This window comes from Ranitomeya variabilis, chromosome 1 (assembly GCF_051348905.1).
Source record: "Ranitomeya variabilis isolate aRanVar5 chromosome 1, aRanVar5.hap1, whole genome shotgun sequence".
Classification (NCBI taxonomy): Eukaryota; Metazoa; Chordata; class Amphibia; order Anura; family Dendrobatidae; genus Ranitomeya; species Ranitomeya variabilis.
Genome location: NC_135232.1, coordinates 693,201,582 through 693,219,388, shown reverse-complemented (window position 1 = coordinate 693,219,388; position 17,807 = coordinate 693,201,582). Strand labels below are relative to the sequence as shown.

Genomic DNA, 17,807 nt, shown 5'->3' with positions numbered 1-17,807 from the left:
CACAGCAAAATCAGATCTGATGCTTTACACTAATGAGGGACAACACCCCAAAACACATGTCTGCAAGCTGAGATTCTTACTGGGATCTAAGGGGTAACGTTTCTCTTTATGAGAGTGACATGCTTTAGTTACCCCTTAGATCCCAGTCAAAAGCCTCTCACCTAGCCAAATCAGATCTTCTGCTTTGCGCTGACGAGGGGCCACAATCCGAAACACGTGTCTGCAAGCTGAGATTCCGGTTGGCCTTTTATCCGGAGTCATGTCGCAAGGCTCGTTAAAGGGTTGATACTAACTTGTTAAGATTACTACTTCCAATAAGAGGCACTAGATTTCACGCCCTTTTCCTCTCTGAAGAGATTATTTGCATATCCCTTGTTTCTAGCATTATACGTGCTGTTTGATATTGCTCTGGATAGTGTACGTCTGTTTCTTACCCTGTCTCACTGGTGCATTCCCTCCCATCCGCCGCCTAAAACTTTTTTTTATTATTTTAGAAACAGCTATCTAAACAAAACTGGAGCCATTATAAATATAACTTGCTTAGTCCCAGAAGTCAAACATGTCAGAGTTATCCACAAATTGGGGTAAATGTGCTGGGCAGCCCCGACGATCATTAAAATACATGGTCTATCAATGTCAAAAGCGAGTATAAACACACTTTACATTAGTAATAATCCACACTGTACGTCCTGGGCCACAAGCGGGAGTTCATGACATTTTTTACTACGTGATAAATATTTGGCGCACTGTTTAATATTTCACGAGCAGAAGAACAAGGAGCTCATTCCCATCTCGTGCCGGAATGCAGCGCACACTTCCAAAATCCAAAGTGACTTTTATTTCCCTATCTTGATAATTACCAACTTTTAAGACCTTTTGGGCCCCTTTTTTATTGGATCCATCCTTACTCTGGTGCCGGGAGGCTCGTAAGGACAAAGGAATGACGTCAGCAAAGTGTTCTTCAAAAGTAAGTTTCTTCTTCTGTTCCTGTAGAGATTAGTAAACTTTTTATCTCAGGACGATTCTTTAAAAAAAGTGTTCCCACGTAGCAAAAATGCATATGCATAATGAATTGTGGAAGGTCCAGAGAGGAGATGCTAGGGAAGAACACATCCTTAGACACTCCACGGCTCTGATAGGGGTGCATATTATTTTAAGATCTTGAAAGGAAAAATATGTCTGCATAATTTTTGAGCCGCAACGTTGGAAAATGTTCCCAAAAATTCAGTCTATGGTGTCTAAAGACACAGAGGTGTATGATCATTCACTGTGCATGGACTCCACCAGCAGAATAGTGAGTGCAGCTCTTGAGTATAATACAGGTGGTAACGCAGGATCAGTACAGGATCAGTAATGTAATGTATGTTCACAGTGACTGCACCAGCAGAATAGTGAGTGCAGCTCTGGAGTATAATACAGGAGGTAACGCAGGATTAGTACAGGATCAGTAATGTAATGTATGTACACAGTGACTGCACCAGCAGAATAGTGAGTGCAGCTCTGGAGTATAATACAGGAGGTAACGCAGGATCAGTACAGGATCAGTAATGTAATGTATGTACACAGTGACTGCACCAGCAAAATAGTGAGCGCAGCTCTGGAGTATAATACAGGATGTAACTCAGGATCAGTAATGTAATGTATGTACACAGTGACTGCACCAGCAGAATAGCGAGTGCAGCTCTGGAGTATAATACAGGATGTAACTCAGGATCAGTAATGTAATGTATGTACCCAATGACTGCACCAACAGAAATGTGGGTGCAGCTCTGGAGTATAATACAGGAGGTAATGCAGGATCAGTACAGGATCAGTAATGTAATGTATGTACACAGTGACTGCACCAGCAGAATAGTGAGTGCAGCTCTGGAGTATAATACAGGAGGTAACGCAGGATCAGTACAGGATCAGTTATGTAATGTATGTACACAGTGACTGCACCAGCAGAATAGTGAGTGCAGCTCTGAAGTATAATACAGAAGGTAACGCAGGATCAGTACAGGATCAGTAATGTAATGTATGTACACAGTGACTGCACCAGCAGAGCAGTGAGTGCAGCTCTGGAGTATAATACAGGATGTAACTCAGGATCAGTAATGTAATGTATGTACACAGTGACTGCACCAGCAGAACTGTGAGTGCAGCTCTGGGGTATAATACAGGATGTAACTCAGGATCATTACAGGATCAGTAATGTATGTACACAGTGACTGCACCAGCAGAACAGTGAGTGCAGCTGTGGAGTATAATACAGGTTTCAACTCGGGATCAGTACAAAATACAGTAGGTGTACTATATCTACACTAAGGCTGGATTCAAACATCTGTATATCATGGTCAAGGGATGGACTGTGACTTCAAAACTGGCTGCCAGAAGTGTGGGGGTGCTGAAGGCGGGACATGAAAAGCAATATTCTCAATGCTGAATCCTGGTTACCTTACAGTATTATGATTCTATGTTTAGCTAAATTCCAGTTAGTTAAAGAATATGTTTTGCTTTTTTATATTCTTTTTTTTTATTATGAACAGTTCTTTTCTGTAGTTAATTGTCTGTAGTCTCGTACTGTAATTAGGGTTTACTATTGTTTCTGGCCATTTCTGGAGTCTATTTTCTATGCCCTCCCTAATATAATCATTACTACACAATTTCAATATTTTATCACCCTCCACACATTAAGGTGACCATAACACAAGCCTAATTCTAAGATGCGTATAAAAAATTCATTTGGCAGTGAACCCCTGTGGCTGCTCGCCATTCATTTTTCTTAAGTGGCCCGACATAGCAGTTGAGGTCCAGTCACATTTTACACACAGGTGCTGGCATATATGTATACACAGTAGATTAAAGGACTCCTATACGTGGCTTCTCTGCTCCTTGCTTTCATATAAGTAGACATAGACCGGGCTTTTTTTATGTTATGTCCATTTATATTGCCGCTTTATGATGACAAAAAACAGCCTTGACGTCCAGAGGACATTATATTTCTGGCAGCAGCAATGTAGTCCATTAAATATTCATGGTTCTATTAGAATATGTGGTTATTAAACTTGTCATTTTTAACAGCAAGTTACGTTCTCAGTTCAGTAGTAGAATAGAGACCGGCATGTGTCCAACAATTGACATGTTCTTAAAGGGGTACTGTGGTCTCAGGAAAATAAAGTTTATTTCATATGTGACGAAAAAGTATACAATTTTCTAATATTCTTTGTATTTCAATTTCTTACGGTTTTCAAGCTCTCTCCTTGTTATCATTGAATAGAGGCATTTATTTGTTTACATCCAGATATTACAAATCTGTCCTAATCATGCGATGATCACAGAATCTTAGAATATTAGAGTTGGAAGGGACCGTCATCGTGTCCAATCCCCTGCTCAATGCAGGATTCACTAAACCATCTCTGACAGATGTCTGTCCAGCCTCTGTTTGAAGACTTCCATTGAAGGAGAACTCACCACCTCTAGTGGCAGACACTCATTGATCATCCTCACTGTCAAAAAGTGTTTTCTAATGTCTAATCTGTATCTTCACCCTTTCAATTTTATTCCATTGCTTCTCGTGTTTCCTTGTGCAAATGAGAATAATGATGATCCCTCTACATTGTGATATCCCTTTAGATATTTGTAGACAGCTATTACAGTGCCTTGCGAAAGTATTCGGCCCCCTGGAACTTTTCAACCTTTTCCCACATATCATGCTTCAAACATAAAGATACCAAATGTAAATTTTGGGTGAAGAATCAACAACAAGTGGAACACAATTGTGAAGTTGAACAAAATTTTTATTTTAAATTTTTGTGGAAATTCAAAAACTGAAAAGTGGGGCGTGCAATATTATTCGGCCCCTTTACTTTCAGTGCAGCAAACTCACTCCAGAAGTTCATTGTGGATCTCTGAATGATCTAATCTTGTCCTAAATGCCTAATGATGATAAATGTAATCCACCTGTATGTAATCAAGTCTCCGTATAAATGCACCTGCTCTGTGATTGTCTCAGGGTTCGGTTTGAAGCACAGAGAGCATCATGAAGACCAAGGAACACAACAGGCAGGTCCGTGATACTGTTGTGGAGAAGTTTAAAGCCAGATTTGGATACAAAATGATTTCCAAAACTTTAAACATCCCAAGGAGCACTGTGCAAGTGATCATATTGAAATGGAAGGAATATCATACCACTGCAAATCTACCAAGACCCGGCCATCCCTCTAAACTTTCATCTCAAACAAGGAGAAGACTGATCAGAGATGCAGCCAAGAGGCCCATGATCACTCTGGATGAACTGCAGAGATTTACAGCTGAGGTGGGACAGTCTGTCCATAGGACAGCAGTCAGTTGTACACTGCACAAATCTGGCCTTTATGGAAGAGTGGCAAGAAGAAAGCCATTTCTCAAAGTTATCCATAAAAAATATTGTTTAAAGTTTGCAACAAGTTACCTGGGAGACACACCAAACATGTGAAAGAAGGTGCTCTGGTCAGATGAAACCAAAATTGAACTTTTTGGCAACAATGGCAAGTGATATGTTTGACGTAAAGGCAACGCAGCTCATCACCCTGAACACACCATCCCCACTGTCAAACATGGTGGTGGCAGCATCATGGTTTGGGCCTGCTTTTCTTCAGCAGGGACAGGGAAGTTGGTTAAAATTGATGGGATGATGGATGGAGCCAAATACAGGACCATTCTTGAAGAAAATCTGTTGGAGTCTGCAAAATACCTGAGACTGGGACGGAGATTTGTCTTCCAACAAGACAATGATCCCAAACATAATGCAAATTCTACAATGGAATGGTTCACAAATAAACGTATCCAGGTGTTATAATGGCCAAGTCAAAGTTCAGACCTCAATCCAATCAAGAATCTGTAGAAAGAGCTGAAAACTGCTGTTCACAAACAATCTCCATCAAACCTCACTGAGCTCGAGCTGTTTGCCAGGGAAGAATGGGCAAGAATTTCAGTCTCTCGATGTACAAAACTGATAGAAACATACCCCAAGCGACTTGTAGCTGTAATCGCAGCAAAAGGTGGCGCGACAAAGTATTAAGTTAAAGGGGCTGAATAATATTGCACGCCCCACTTTTCAGTTTTTGACTTTCCCAAAAAATTTAAAATAACCAAAAAATGGCGTTTAACTTCACAATTGTGTTCCACTTGTTTTTGATTCTTCACCAAAAATTTACATTGGGTATCTTTATGTTTGAAGCATGATATGTGGGAAAAGTTTGAAAAGTTCCAGGGGGCTGAATATTTTCACAAGGCACTGTAAGTCTCCTCTTAAACTTCTTTCTTGCAAGCTAAACATTCCCAGTGTGACGCTAGTCACTTTTCACCGCCAAACTGTCAGAATAGTCAAGAAGTCCAAGGTCAGAAGCCAGGAGGGTATGTTATAAACAGAAGGAAGATACAAAAAGTGTAGTCAGGTAATGTTCTGAGGTCCAGGATACCAGGATAGTGGATCAAAGCAGAAGGTGTTAAACAGATGGATGGTAAGAACGAGGTCCAAGGTAAGGCAATGAAAGATAAACATACAAAACTCAAGGTACAGAGGAAACCAACCACACTTAGCAGAATGTACTTTTGGCCGAGGTCTGGAAGAAACAGCTCAGTTAAGTAGCATGGCAATCACCTGGGATAATAAACATCTTGGATAATCGAGCTGTCAATCAACACACTAACAGCTCAGCATTCTACTGTACCAGATTGGGTGGCTGAGTTGTCAAAGTACTGACAGCTTCAGCAAGCCCCCATACCAGATTGGACGGCTGAGTTGTCCATAACTGCATCGCAGACACACTGAGGGGTTGTACAGTGACAGCAACTCCTCTTCTAGGGGGGGTCATTGGATCCCCAGGCATCCCAGGAAATTTTATATGGAAGGCCCTGACTAACCGATCAGGCCTTCACATCTCGACCCTGGATCTCTCCTCTGGTCCGTATCCCAACCAGAGGATGAGGTACCATCTGAACCTCATACTCCAGGCCACCATATACTAAAAGTGGAGTAGGCGGGGATGAAGGAGACAATGCAGAAGGGACAAACTCCTTTAATAGGGATCTATGGAACACATTAGGAATGCGAATGGATGGAGGAAGCTTCAATCTAAATGTCGCAGGATTGACCACCTCTAGGATCTCATATGGGCCAATAAACTTTGGACCCAACTTTGCCTATGGCACTTTAAGTTTAATGTTCCTAGATGACAAACAAACATTATACCCAATCTTAAAAACAGGACCAAGCGAATGTATTCATTTTTGGCGAATCTGAGAAGTCCTAATATCCTTTTGAACCTCCCTTCGGACATCCCCCAAGTCTCGGTACGGCGACCTCCACTCCAGGGCATTCAGAACTAAACCTAGAAAGTTCACCAAAATGGGGATGAAAACCATAATTACAGAAGAACGGTGAGGTTCCAGTAGATTGAGGTACTCGACTGTTAAAAGCAAACTCAGCAAGAGGTAAAAACAAAGACCAGTCCTCCTGTCGAGCTGCCACAAAGCACCTTAAAATTTGTTCAAATATTGGTTTGCTCTCTCAGTCTGACCATTAGTTTCATGGTGATAAGCAGATGAAAATGACAAGTCAATCCCAAGTTTTTGACAAAAAACTCTCCAGAATTTAGAGACAAATTGTACTCCCATATCAGACACAATGTTCAGAGGGATCCTGTTTTGAACTGGTGGTTTAGGAGCAACATGGGACGTGCTCTGGAGGAGGTGGTACCTGTACTGACCGCAGTTCCTGAGCTCAACACAACACTAGAAGTAGCCGTGGGATGTTCCTGTCACTCCCTAGACACCTCATCACAGCCGGAGAACTAACTACCCCTAAAGATAGAAACAGGAAAGCTATCTTGCCTCAGAGAAAATTCCCAAAGGACAGACAGCCCCCCACAAATATTGACTGTGAGTAGAGAGGGAAATGACATACACAGAATGAAACTAGGATGTAGCAAAGGAGGCCAATCTAGCTAGATACATAGAACAGGACAGAATACTGTGCGGTCAGTATTAAAAACTAGAAAAATCCACCACAGAGTTTACAAAAATCTCCACACCTGACTAAAGGTGCGGAGGGTAAATCTGCTTCCCAGAGCTTCCAGCTTAACTGAATAAATCCATACTGACAAGCTGGACAAGAAAAAACATAGAATGTGCTGAACATTTAAGTCCACAACAAGTGGAAAGCAAAAGAACAAAGCAAGGACTTATCTTTGCTGAACTGGTCAGAATATCAGGGAAATCCAAGAGAGATGTGAATCCAAGCAGGAACCATTGACAACTGGCACTAGCTGAAGGATAGAGCCAGGATAAATAGCCGAGCCAGAATAGACGATCAGTGGAAGCAGCTGCTGACTGCTAAATCCAAGGAGCAGCAGTTCCACTTAAATCCACCGGAGGGAGCCCAAGAGCAGAACTCACAAAAGTGCCACTTACATCCACCAGAGGGAGCCCAAGAGCGGAATTCACAACAGGATCCTATGCAACCTTACAATATGAGAAATGAACAACCTGGAGAGTGTCTCGGCATTAGATAATACTGACAAAGGAACAAAATGAGTTTGTTTGCTGAATCAATCAGCTACCACCCAGATAGCAGTTTTCCCATCAGACAAACAAATTCGTAATTAAATTGAAGGACAAATGAGTCCATGGTCTTTCTGGAATTGGCAATGGAGCCAGATGACCAGCCGGACGACTATGACTGACTTTAGAGCATGTGCAGATTTTAATCTTAATTAAAATCTTTAATATTATTATGCATGGATAGCCACCAAAAAAGTTTAGCAAGGGCATTCCATGTAGCAGTAACCCCAGGATGACCACTTAAGACAGAATCATGAAATTCCTGTGACACTCGCAATTTTAGGTACACAGACACAAATAATTTGGACCCTGGGGAAGCGGAAGGAGCCAACGACTAAACTTTACGAATCTGCTCTTCCAATTCCGAGGTTAACATAGAAACCACAATACCCTGAGGAGTAATGGAGGATGGAGGTTCTGGAGGAGAAATTGAGTCTAGACTACGAGATAATGCATCAGCTTTCACATCCCTAGACCCTGGCCTGAATGAAATAGAAAAATTAAACTGAAAGAAAAACAAGGACCTCCTGGCCTGTCTAGGAGTTAACCTTTTAGCTGATTCAATGTAAGCTAAACTCTTGTGATCAGTGATCACCGTGATTGGATGAACCGCTCCTCCAAAAATTGCCTCCATTCTTCAAAGGCCAGTTTGACAGCACGTAACTCCAGTTTCCCAACATCAATTTCTCTCCGCAGACTAACGTTTTTTTTTTTTTAAATAAAAGCATATTGACACAGGTTAGTCAGAGTTTTCGGTCCCTATGATAAAACTGCCACCACTCCGATCTCCGCAGCATCCACTTCCACAATGAACGGTTCTTGGAGATCAGGTTGGATCAGAATGGGTGCAGACATAAAACAATGTTTTAATCTTTTGAAAGCCCTGATAGCACCTGGTGACCAAAACGTCAAATTCTCCCTTTTGTAAGGTCTCCCACTTGTAATGTCAGTAAGTGGTTTACCAATCTGAGAAAACCCCTTAATAAATTTCCTATAATAGTTGGCAAATCTCAGAAAACTCTGCAAAGCCTTAAGATCACGAGGGTGAACCCAATCAATTATGGCCTGCACATTCCCAGGGTCGATCTTAAACCCTTCTGCTGACAAAATAAATCAATAAATCAATCAGCAATAGTGTAGTTGTACTCACTAGTAAACATACTCTCAGTGATTGCAGTAAGGCAGCAAGGAGAGATTCCTAATATATATAAAAAGTAACTTTCATTCCAAATAACTAAAAAACACTCTGGACATCCAGAAAAGTGACACAAAAAGTAAACAAGGTGATAAAGTGCTAGTGCTTGAATCAGTGCTCAATAGTAAATGGTTTGGTCTCACCAATTAATTCAGTTTTCGTCATTAGCAGGTTTAAGACACGCAGGAACAGATGAGATTACATGTAGGGGGAAGATGAGAGACTGGGAACGATAAAAGCACAATAGGGTCTTATCCGATAACAGTAGGGTGCAGGGCCGGACTGGCCATTTGGCAATTCTGGTTGTGGGCTGCCTTGTCTGCAATGTTGTTAACAGAATCAGTGTTCTCAAGATACCCATAATGTTAAGAATTGTGATGGAGCACAAAGTCACTAACTCCATCACTTACACCAGCAGGCCACAGGTATCATTAGTATATTGGTCTTTTAGTAAATCTTACTTTCCTCTATCCAGGGAAAGATTAGTAATATATTCCATCCGGTGCTTGGGGACGGGAACAGCATGGGCCTGTGTGATTTCAAATGCCAGGACGGAATTTCAGCCCCAGTCCGTACCTGGTAGGGTGTCAAAGAAAATGAATCCACTCACCTGGTTTAGTTGCTCACAAGTAACGTGTAATGGGCTGTAGTGTGGCTAATGGTCGTATAGTCAATGGAAGTATGAGTCACAGAGATGGCTTGTCTCTGTGATGTGACCCAGAGTATTTCCTCTAGTGCTTGAAGGCATTAAGAGGTTAATTTTTTGCACCTGGGACCGGGTTGTGGGTAGTTATGAGAGATGAGTGGATCTGGCTACCCACATACCTCACCTCTGGGTGTGGTTACAGCCTATATAATGGAGGCTGGTGTTTGGAACATGGTCTGTGTATCGGGAGGCCTCAAGGCCTCCTGTGTGTTTGGCTCCAGACGGAGCCTGAGGACTGAACACTACCCCAGCCTGTGTGCCCACAGGCCTGACAGAGCAGAGTCCTGCTATGGACATTTTGTGTTTTGTTTACCTGATCTAAAGGCTGTTTATTTTCTGTTTGTGCTTCTGGGGTTTATGAAGCAATAAACCCATATGAACTTTTAAAGGAACGAGCCTGCTGTTTTCCTCCCATCGCACCCAAGTGAGTAAAACCCCTACAAGTGGTGTTAGACGTGCGGGCAGTGTTCCAGCAGAGACGTGTGACTGCTACAGGAAGGACTGTATGTACAGAGTTAAAGGGAACCTGTCACCTGAATTTGGCGGGACCAGTTTTGGGTCATATGGGCGGGGGTTTCGGGTGTTTGATTCACCCTTTCCTTACCCGCTGGCTTCATGCTGGCTGCAATATTGGATTGAAGTTTATTCTCTGTCCTCCGTAGTACATGCATGCACAAGGCAATCTTGCCTTGCGCAGGCGTGTACTATGGAGGACAGAGAATGAACTTCAATCCAATATTGCAGCCAGCATGCAGCCAGCGGGTAAGGAAAGGGTGAATCAAACACCCAAAAACCCCGCCCATATGACTGAAAACTGGTCCCGCCAAATTCAGGTGACAGGTTCCCTTTAAGTCTGTCGCAAGCCAGCAAGCATCGCCAGACAAAATGGAGGACCTGCTGACACACCTGGTCCAGTCGCAGCAGCAACAGCAAGAGACCAACAGGCTATTGTTACAGCAGAACCAGCAGCACCAGCAGGACTAACGGCAGCAGATGCAGGTTCTGGCAACCGCCATCCAGGGCAGGACAAGTGCCCCAACCCCTTGTCCGGCTGATGACACCCACGTCCAGAAGGCGGTAAGATGGGCTTTGCAGAAAATGACTCCCAGGGATGATTTTGAGGCCTTCCTGATAGTGTTTGAAAGGGTTGCCGAGAGGGAGAAACTCCCGCCAGAGAAGCGGGCAGAGGTACTGGCCATACGTGATGGGAGAACTCCAGAAAGCGTACTATGATTTTGCTTTGTAGGACGTCAAAGAGTATGGCAAGCTATAAACTGAGATTCTTGCACGCTTGGGGGTGACAATGACTCTCAGGGCGCAGCTGGTTCACTGTTATGACCCCAATGGCGAGGGTCTCAGAGGAACGTGGAAGTCTGCAGAATACAAAAATCCAGCTCATAGGGCAGTGGTAACTGGGTTGACCATATATCTACTCCTAACGCCAACACTAGAAGTAGCCGGGGATCATTCCTACGTTGATTCTAGATGACACGCGCCAGCCGGAGAATCTAGCTACCCCTAGTAGAGGAAAACAAAGACCTTTCTTGCCTCCAGAGAAGGGGACCCCAAAGCTGGATAGAAGCCCCCCACAAATAATGACGGTGAGGTAAGAGGAAATGACAAACACAGAAATGAACCAGGTTTAGCACAGAGAGGCCCGCTTACTGATAGCAGAATAAAGAAAGGTAACTTATATGGTCAACAAAAACCCTATCAAAATCCACACTGGAAATTCAAGAACCCCCGAACCGTCTAACGGTCCGGGGGGAGAACACCAGCCCCCCTAGAGCTTCCAGCAAAGGTCAGGATATAGATTTGGAACAAGCTGGACAAAAATACAAAACCAAAACAAATAGCAAAAAGCAAAAGGCAGACTTAGCTGATATAACTGGAACCAGGATCAGTAGACAAGAGCACAGCAGACTAGCTCTGATAACTACGTTGCCAGGCATTGAACTGAAGGTCCAGGGAGCTTATATAGCAACACCCCTAACTAACGACCCAGGTGCGGATAAAAGGAATGACAGAAAAACCAGAGTCAAAAAACTAGTAACCACTAGAGGGAGCAAAAAGCAAATTCACAACAGTACCCCCCCCTTAGTGAGGGGTCACCGAACCCTCACCACGACCACCAGGGCGATCAGGATGAGCGGCATGAAAGGCACGAACTAAATCGGCCGCATGAACATCAGAGGCGACCACCCAGGAATTATCCTCTTGACCACAGCCCTTCCACTTGACCAGGTACTGAAGCCTCCGCCTGGAGAGGCGAGAATCCAAGATCTTCTCCACCACGTACTCCAACTCGCCCTCAACCAACACCGGAGCAGGAGGCTCAGCAGAAGGAACTACAGGCACAATGTACCCCCGCAACAAGGACCTATGAAATACATTGTGAATAGCAAATGACACAGGAAGATCCAGACGAAAAGATACAGGATTAAGGATTTCCAATATCTTGTAAGGCCCAATAAAACGAGGTTTAAATTTGGGAGAGGAGACCTTCATAGGAACAAAGCGGGAAGAAAGCCACACCAAATCCCCAACGCGTAGTCGGGGACCCACACCGCGGCGGCGGTTGGCAAAGCGCTGAGCCTTCTCCTGTGACAACTTCAAGTTGTCCACCACATGATTCCAGATCTGCTGCAACCTATCCACCACAGAATCCACCCCAGGACAGTCAGAAGGCTCCACATGACCCGAAGAAAAGCGAGGATGGAAACCAGAGTTGCAGAAAAAAGGCGAAACCAAGGTGGCGGAACTAGCCCGATTATTAAGGGCAAACTCAGCCAACGGCAAGAATGTCACCCAATCGTCCTGATCAGCAGAGACAAAACACCTCAAATAAGCCTCCAAAGTCTGATTGGTTCGCTCCGTCTGTCCATTAGTCTGAGGATGGAAAGCAGACGAAAACGACAAATCAATGCCCATCCTACTACAAAAGGATCACCAGAACCTGGAAACGAACTGGGATCCTCTGTCTGACACAATATTCTCAGGGATGCCGTGCAAACGAACCACGTTCTGGAAAAACACAGGAACCAGATCGGAAGAGGAAGGCAGCTTAGGCAAAGGAACCAAATGGACCATCTTGGAGAAGCGATCACATATCACCCAGATAACGGACATGCCCTGAGATAGCGGAAGATCAGAAATGAAATCCATGGAGATATGTGTCCAAGGTCTCTTCGGGACAGGCAAGGGCAAGAGCAAACCGCTGGCACGAGAACAGCAAGGCTTAGCTCGAGCACAAGTCCCACAGGACTGCACAAATGACCGCACATCCCTTGACAAGGAAGGCCACCAAAAGGACCTGGCCACCAGATCTCTGGTGCCAAAAATTCCCGGGTGACCTGCCAACACCGAGGAATGAACCTCGGAAATGACTCTGCTGGTCCACTTATCCGGGACAAACAGTCTGTCAGGTGGACAAGACTCAGGCCTATCAGCCTGAAATCTCTGCAACACACGTCGCAGATCCGGAGAAATAGCTGACAAGATAACTCCATCTTTAAGAATACCAACAGGATCAGCGACTCCAGGAGCATCAGGCACAAAGCTCCTAGAAAGAGCATCGGCCTTCACATTCTTTGAACCAGGTAAATACGAGACAACAAAATCAAAGCGGGAGAAAAACAATGACCAGCGGGCCTGTCTCGGATTAAGGCGTTTAGCAGACTCGAGATACATCAGATTTTTGTGATCAGTCAAGACCACCACACGATGCTTAGCACCCTCGAGCCAATGACGCCACTCCTCAAATGCCCATTTCATGGCCAACAACTCCCGATTGCCCACATCATAATTTCGCTCGGCAGGCGAAAACTTCCTAGAGAAAAAGGCACAAGGTTTCATAACAGAGCAACCAGGGCCTCTCTGCGACAAAACGGCCCCTGCCCCAATCTCCGAAGCATCCACCTCAACCTGAAAGGGAAGTGAGACGTCAGGCTGGCACAAAACAGGCGCCGAAGTAAACCGGCGTTTCAACTCCTGGAAAGCCTCCACGGCAGCAGGAGCCCAGTTAGCTACATCGGAGCCCTTCTTGGTCATATCCGTCAAAGGTTTCACAATGCTAGAAAAATTAGCGATAAAACGACGGTAGAAGTTAGCGAAGCCCAAGAACTTCTGAAGACTCTTAACTGACGAGGGCTGAGTCCAATCAAGAATAGCTCGGACCTTGACTGGGTCCATCTCCACAGCAGAAGGGGAAAAAATGAACCCCAAAAAGGGAACCTTCTGTACACCAAAGAGACACTTTGAGCCCTTGACAAACAAAGAATTTTCACGCAAAATTTTAAAGACCAACCTGACCTGCTCCACATGCGAATCCCAATAATCAGAAAAAAACCAAAATATCATCCAGATAAACAATCAAAAATTTATCCAGATACTTCCGGAAAATGTCATGCATAAAGGACTGAAAAACTGAAGGCGCATTGGAGAGCCCAAAAGGCATCACCAAGTACTCAAAATGACCTTCGGGCGTATTGAATGCGGTTTTCCATTCATCACCTTGCTTAATGCGCACAAGGTTGTACGCACCACGAAGGTCTATCTTGGTGAACCACTTGGCACCCTTAATCCGGGCAAACAAGTCAGACAACAGCGGTAAAGGATACTGAAATTTGACAGTGATCTTATTTAAAAGCCGATAATCAATACAAGGTCTCAAAGATCCGTCCTTTTTTGCCACAAAAAAGAATCCCGCACCAAGAGGGGAAGAAGACGGACGAATATGTCCTTTTTCCAGAGACTCCTTGATATATGAACGCATAGCGGTATGTTCAGGTACCGACAGATTAAACAGTCTTCCCTTAGGAAATTTACTGCCTGGGATCAAATCTATAGCACAGTCACAGTCCCTATGAGGAGGCAGTGCACTGGACTCAGACTCACTGAAGACATCCTGATAATCAGACAAATACTCCGGAACTTCCGAAGGCGTAGAAGAAGCAATAGACACAGGCAGGGAATCCTCATGAATACCACGACAGCCCCAACTTGAGACTGACATAGCCTTCCAGTCCAGGACTGGATTATGGGTCTGTAACCATGGCAGCCCTAAAACGACCAAATCATGCATTTTATGTAAAACCAGGAAACGTATCACCTCGCGGTGTTCAGGAGTCATGCACATGGTAACCTGAGTCCAATACTGCGGTTTATTTGCTGCCAATGGTGTAGCATCAATACCCCTAAGAGGAATAGGATTTTCTAATGGTTCAAGAGTAAATCCACAGCGCTTAGCAAATGAGAGATCCATGAGACTCAGGGCAGCACCTGAATCTACAAACGCCATGACAGGATAAGATGACAGTGAGCAAATCAAAGTTACAGACAGAATAAATTTAGGTTGCAAATTACCAACGGTGACAGGACTAACAACCTTAGCTATACGTTTAGAGCATGCTGAGATAACATGTGTAGAATCACCACAGTAGTAGCACAAGCCATTCCGGCGTCTATGAATTTTCCGCTCATTTCTAGTCAGGATTCTATCACATTGCATTAAATCAGGTGTCTGTTCAGACAACACCATGAGGGAATTTGCGGTTTTCCTATCACATTGCACCGAATTAGGTGTCTGTTCAGACAACACCATGAGGGAATTTGCGGTTTTGCGCTCCCGCAACCGCCGGTCAATTTGAATAGCCAGTGCCATAGTATCATTCAGACCTGTGGGAATGGGAAAACCCACCATAACATTTTTAATGGCTTCAGAAAGGCCATTTCTAAAATTAGCGGCCAGTGCACACTCGTTCCAATGTGTCAGCACGGACCATTTCCGAAATTTTTGGCAATACACTTCAGCCTCGTCCTGCCCCTGAGACATAGACAGCAAGGCCTTTTCTGCCTGAATCTCAAGATTGGGTTCCTCATAAAGTAAACCGAGCGCCAGAAAAAACGCATCAAGATCAGCCAATGCCGGATCTCCTGGCGCCAGCGAAAAAGCCCAATCCTGAGGGTCGCCCCGTAAGAACGAAATAACAATTTTTACTTGCTGAGCAGAATCTCCTGATGAACAGGGTCTCAGGGACAAAAACAATTTACAATTATTCACGAAATTCCTAAACTTAAACCTGTCTCCGGAAAACAGTTCAGGAATCGGTATTTTAGGTTCTGACCTAGGATTTCTGATAACATAGTCTTGTATGCCCTGCACACGAGTAGCCAGCTGGTCCACACTTGTAATCAAGGTCTGGACATTCATGTCTGCAGCAAGCATAGCCACTCTGAGGTAAAGGGGAAGGAGAAAAAAAAAAAAAAAAAAAACTCAGAATCTTCTTTCTTATAATCCCGCTTCTGCAATGCATTAAACATTTAATACGGGCCTGGCAAACTGTTATGACCCCAATGGCGAGGGTCTCAGAGGAACGTGGAAGTCTGCAGAATACAAAAATCCAGCTCATAGGGCAGTGGTAACTGGGTTGACCATATATCTACTCCTAACGCCAACACTAGAAGTAGCCGGGGATCATTCCTACGTTGATTCTAGATGACACGCGCCAGCCGGAGAATCTAGCTACCCCTAGTAGAGGAAAACAAAGACCTTTCTTGCCTCCAGAGAAGGGGACCCCAAAGCTGGATAGAAGCCCCCCACAAATAATGACGGTGAGGTAAGAGGAAATGACAAACACAGAAATGAACCAGGTTTAGCACAGAGAGGCCCGCTTACTGATAGCAGAATAAAGAAAGGTAACTTATATGGTCAACAAAAACCCTATCAAAATCCACACTGGAAATTCAAGAACCCCCGAACCGTCTAACGGTCCGGGGGGAGAACACCAGCCCCCCTAGAGCTTCCAGCAAAGGTCAGGATATAGATTTGGAACAAGCTGGACAAAAATACAAAACCAAAACAAATAGCAAAAAGCAAAAGGCAGACTTAGCTGATATAACTGGAACCAGGATCAGTAGACAAGAGCACAGCAGACTAGCTCTGATAACTACGTTGCCAGGCATTGAACTGAAGGTCCAGGGAGCTTATATAGCAACACCCCTAACTAACGACCCAGGTGCGGATAAAAGGAATGACAGAAAAACCAGAGTCAAAAAACTAGTAACCACTAGAGGGAGCAAAAAGCAAATTCACAACAGTTCACTGTTGGGCGTATCACCGGGACAAACCACTGTCCTCCCAAATGTTTGAACTGTTGCATCTGGTCTAGAAGTGGCTGCAGCCAGAGTCCTGTATGCCTGCGCAGATGGTAGAACGGGTGGTGATGGACCGGTTTGTGCACTCCCTGCCGAGGCCAGTATAGACTTGGGTTGCCCAGGGTGATCCCCAGCATGTCGATGAACTGGTCGGACTAATTGAGAGATACCAGCGGGTTGAAGGTTCCGTGGCAAGGCAGCCCACTCCATACTGGGAGTCACAACAGGGGCGGAAGCCCAAAAGGGGGTGGGGCATCCAAGGTCCTAAGGGGCAGGGGAGGTGGTGCCCAAGGTCCCTACAGGTGATATTGTTTGCTGGAGGTGCCACGGCCCAGGCCATATAGCCGCCCATTGTCCCCTGACCCCTAAGCAGATAGACTGCAGCATAGGACGCCGATGTTCATATTATGTGTATCCGGCCTGTAGTGTGAACTGTCCACCCAGCGAGGGTCCTCAAGCGTGTCCCGTGAAGGTGAACGGGTGAGAGGTAACGGCACTACTAGACTTTGGAAGTCTAGTGACTATTGTGAGGGCCACCCTTCCGCTCCAACTGATCCCGGCATGTGGCATGCGGTGCATTCATGGTGATGCTAAGGACTACCCTGTGGCCAGAGTGGACATTGAAATAGCCCATGGTACCGAGTCATATGAGGTCGACATCATTCGGGACTTGTTACACCCTATAATTATAGCTCGGGACTTTTGTTTATTTTGGGATCTGTGGGAGAAGGGTTCCGGGTTTGCTGGCGCAAATAGGGAACCAGTGAACCCTCATAAGGTATCACCACACCCAGAGGCAGACGGGTTTCCCTTTTGTGTCCTTGTGGGGGATGAGGAGGAAATGTCCCCTGAGTCTGACATTCCGGAGTTAGGTGTGACCAGTGAGAATTTTGGGACTTCCCAACATAGGGTTACAACTCTGAAAGAAGCCTTCAATAATGCCAGTTATTAATGGGGTTGCACAGGAGCCGAGGGTTGACACAATGTTTCCCTATTTTATGATGAGTGGGGAGTTGTTGTATCAGGTCACGAAAGTGAGAGAGGAGCTGGTGGAACAGCTAATTATTATTATTATTTATGTATATAGCACCATTAATTCCATGGTGCTGTACATGAGAAAGGGGTTACGTACAGAGTTATACATATCGTTTACAGTAAACAAATTTA

General features: G+C 44.7%; 1 long non-coding RNA gene across 1 annotated transcript in view; it reads left to right on the top strand.

Moving 5' to 3' along the window:
- Positions 1-948: 948 nt before the first annotated feature.
- LOC143776810 (uncharacterized) overlaps positions 949-17,807 on the top strand; it is a 45,775-nt gene continuing 28,916 nt past the window's right edge. The window contains exon 1 of the long non-coding RNA XR_013215913.1: positions 949-967. This is a non-coding gene — a long non-coding RNA (uncharacterized LOC143776810). The remainder of the gene's footprint in view (positions 968-17,807) is intronic.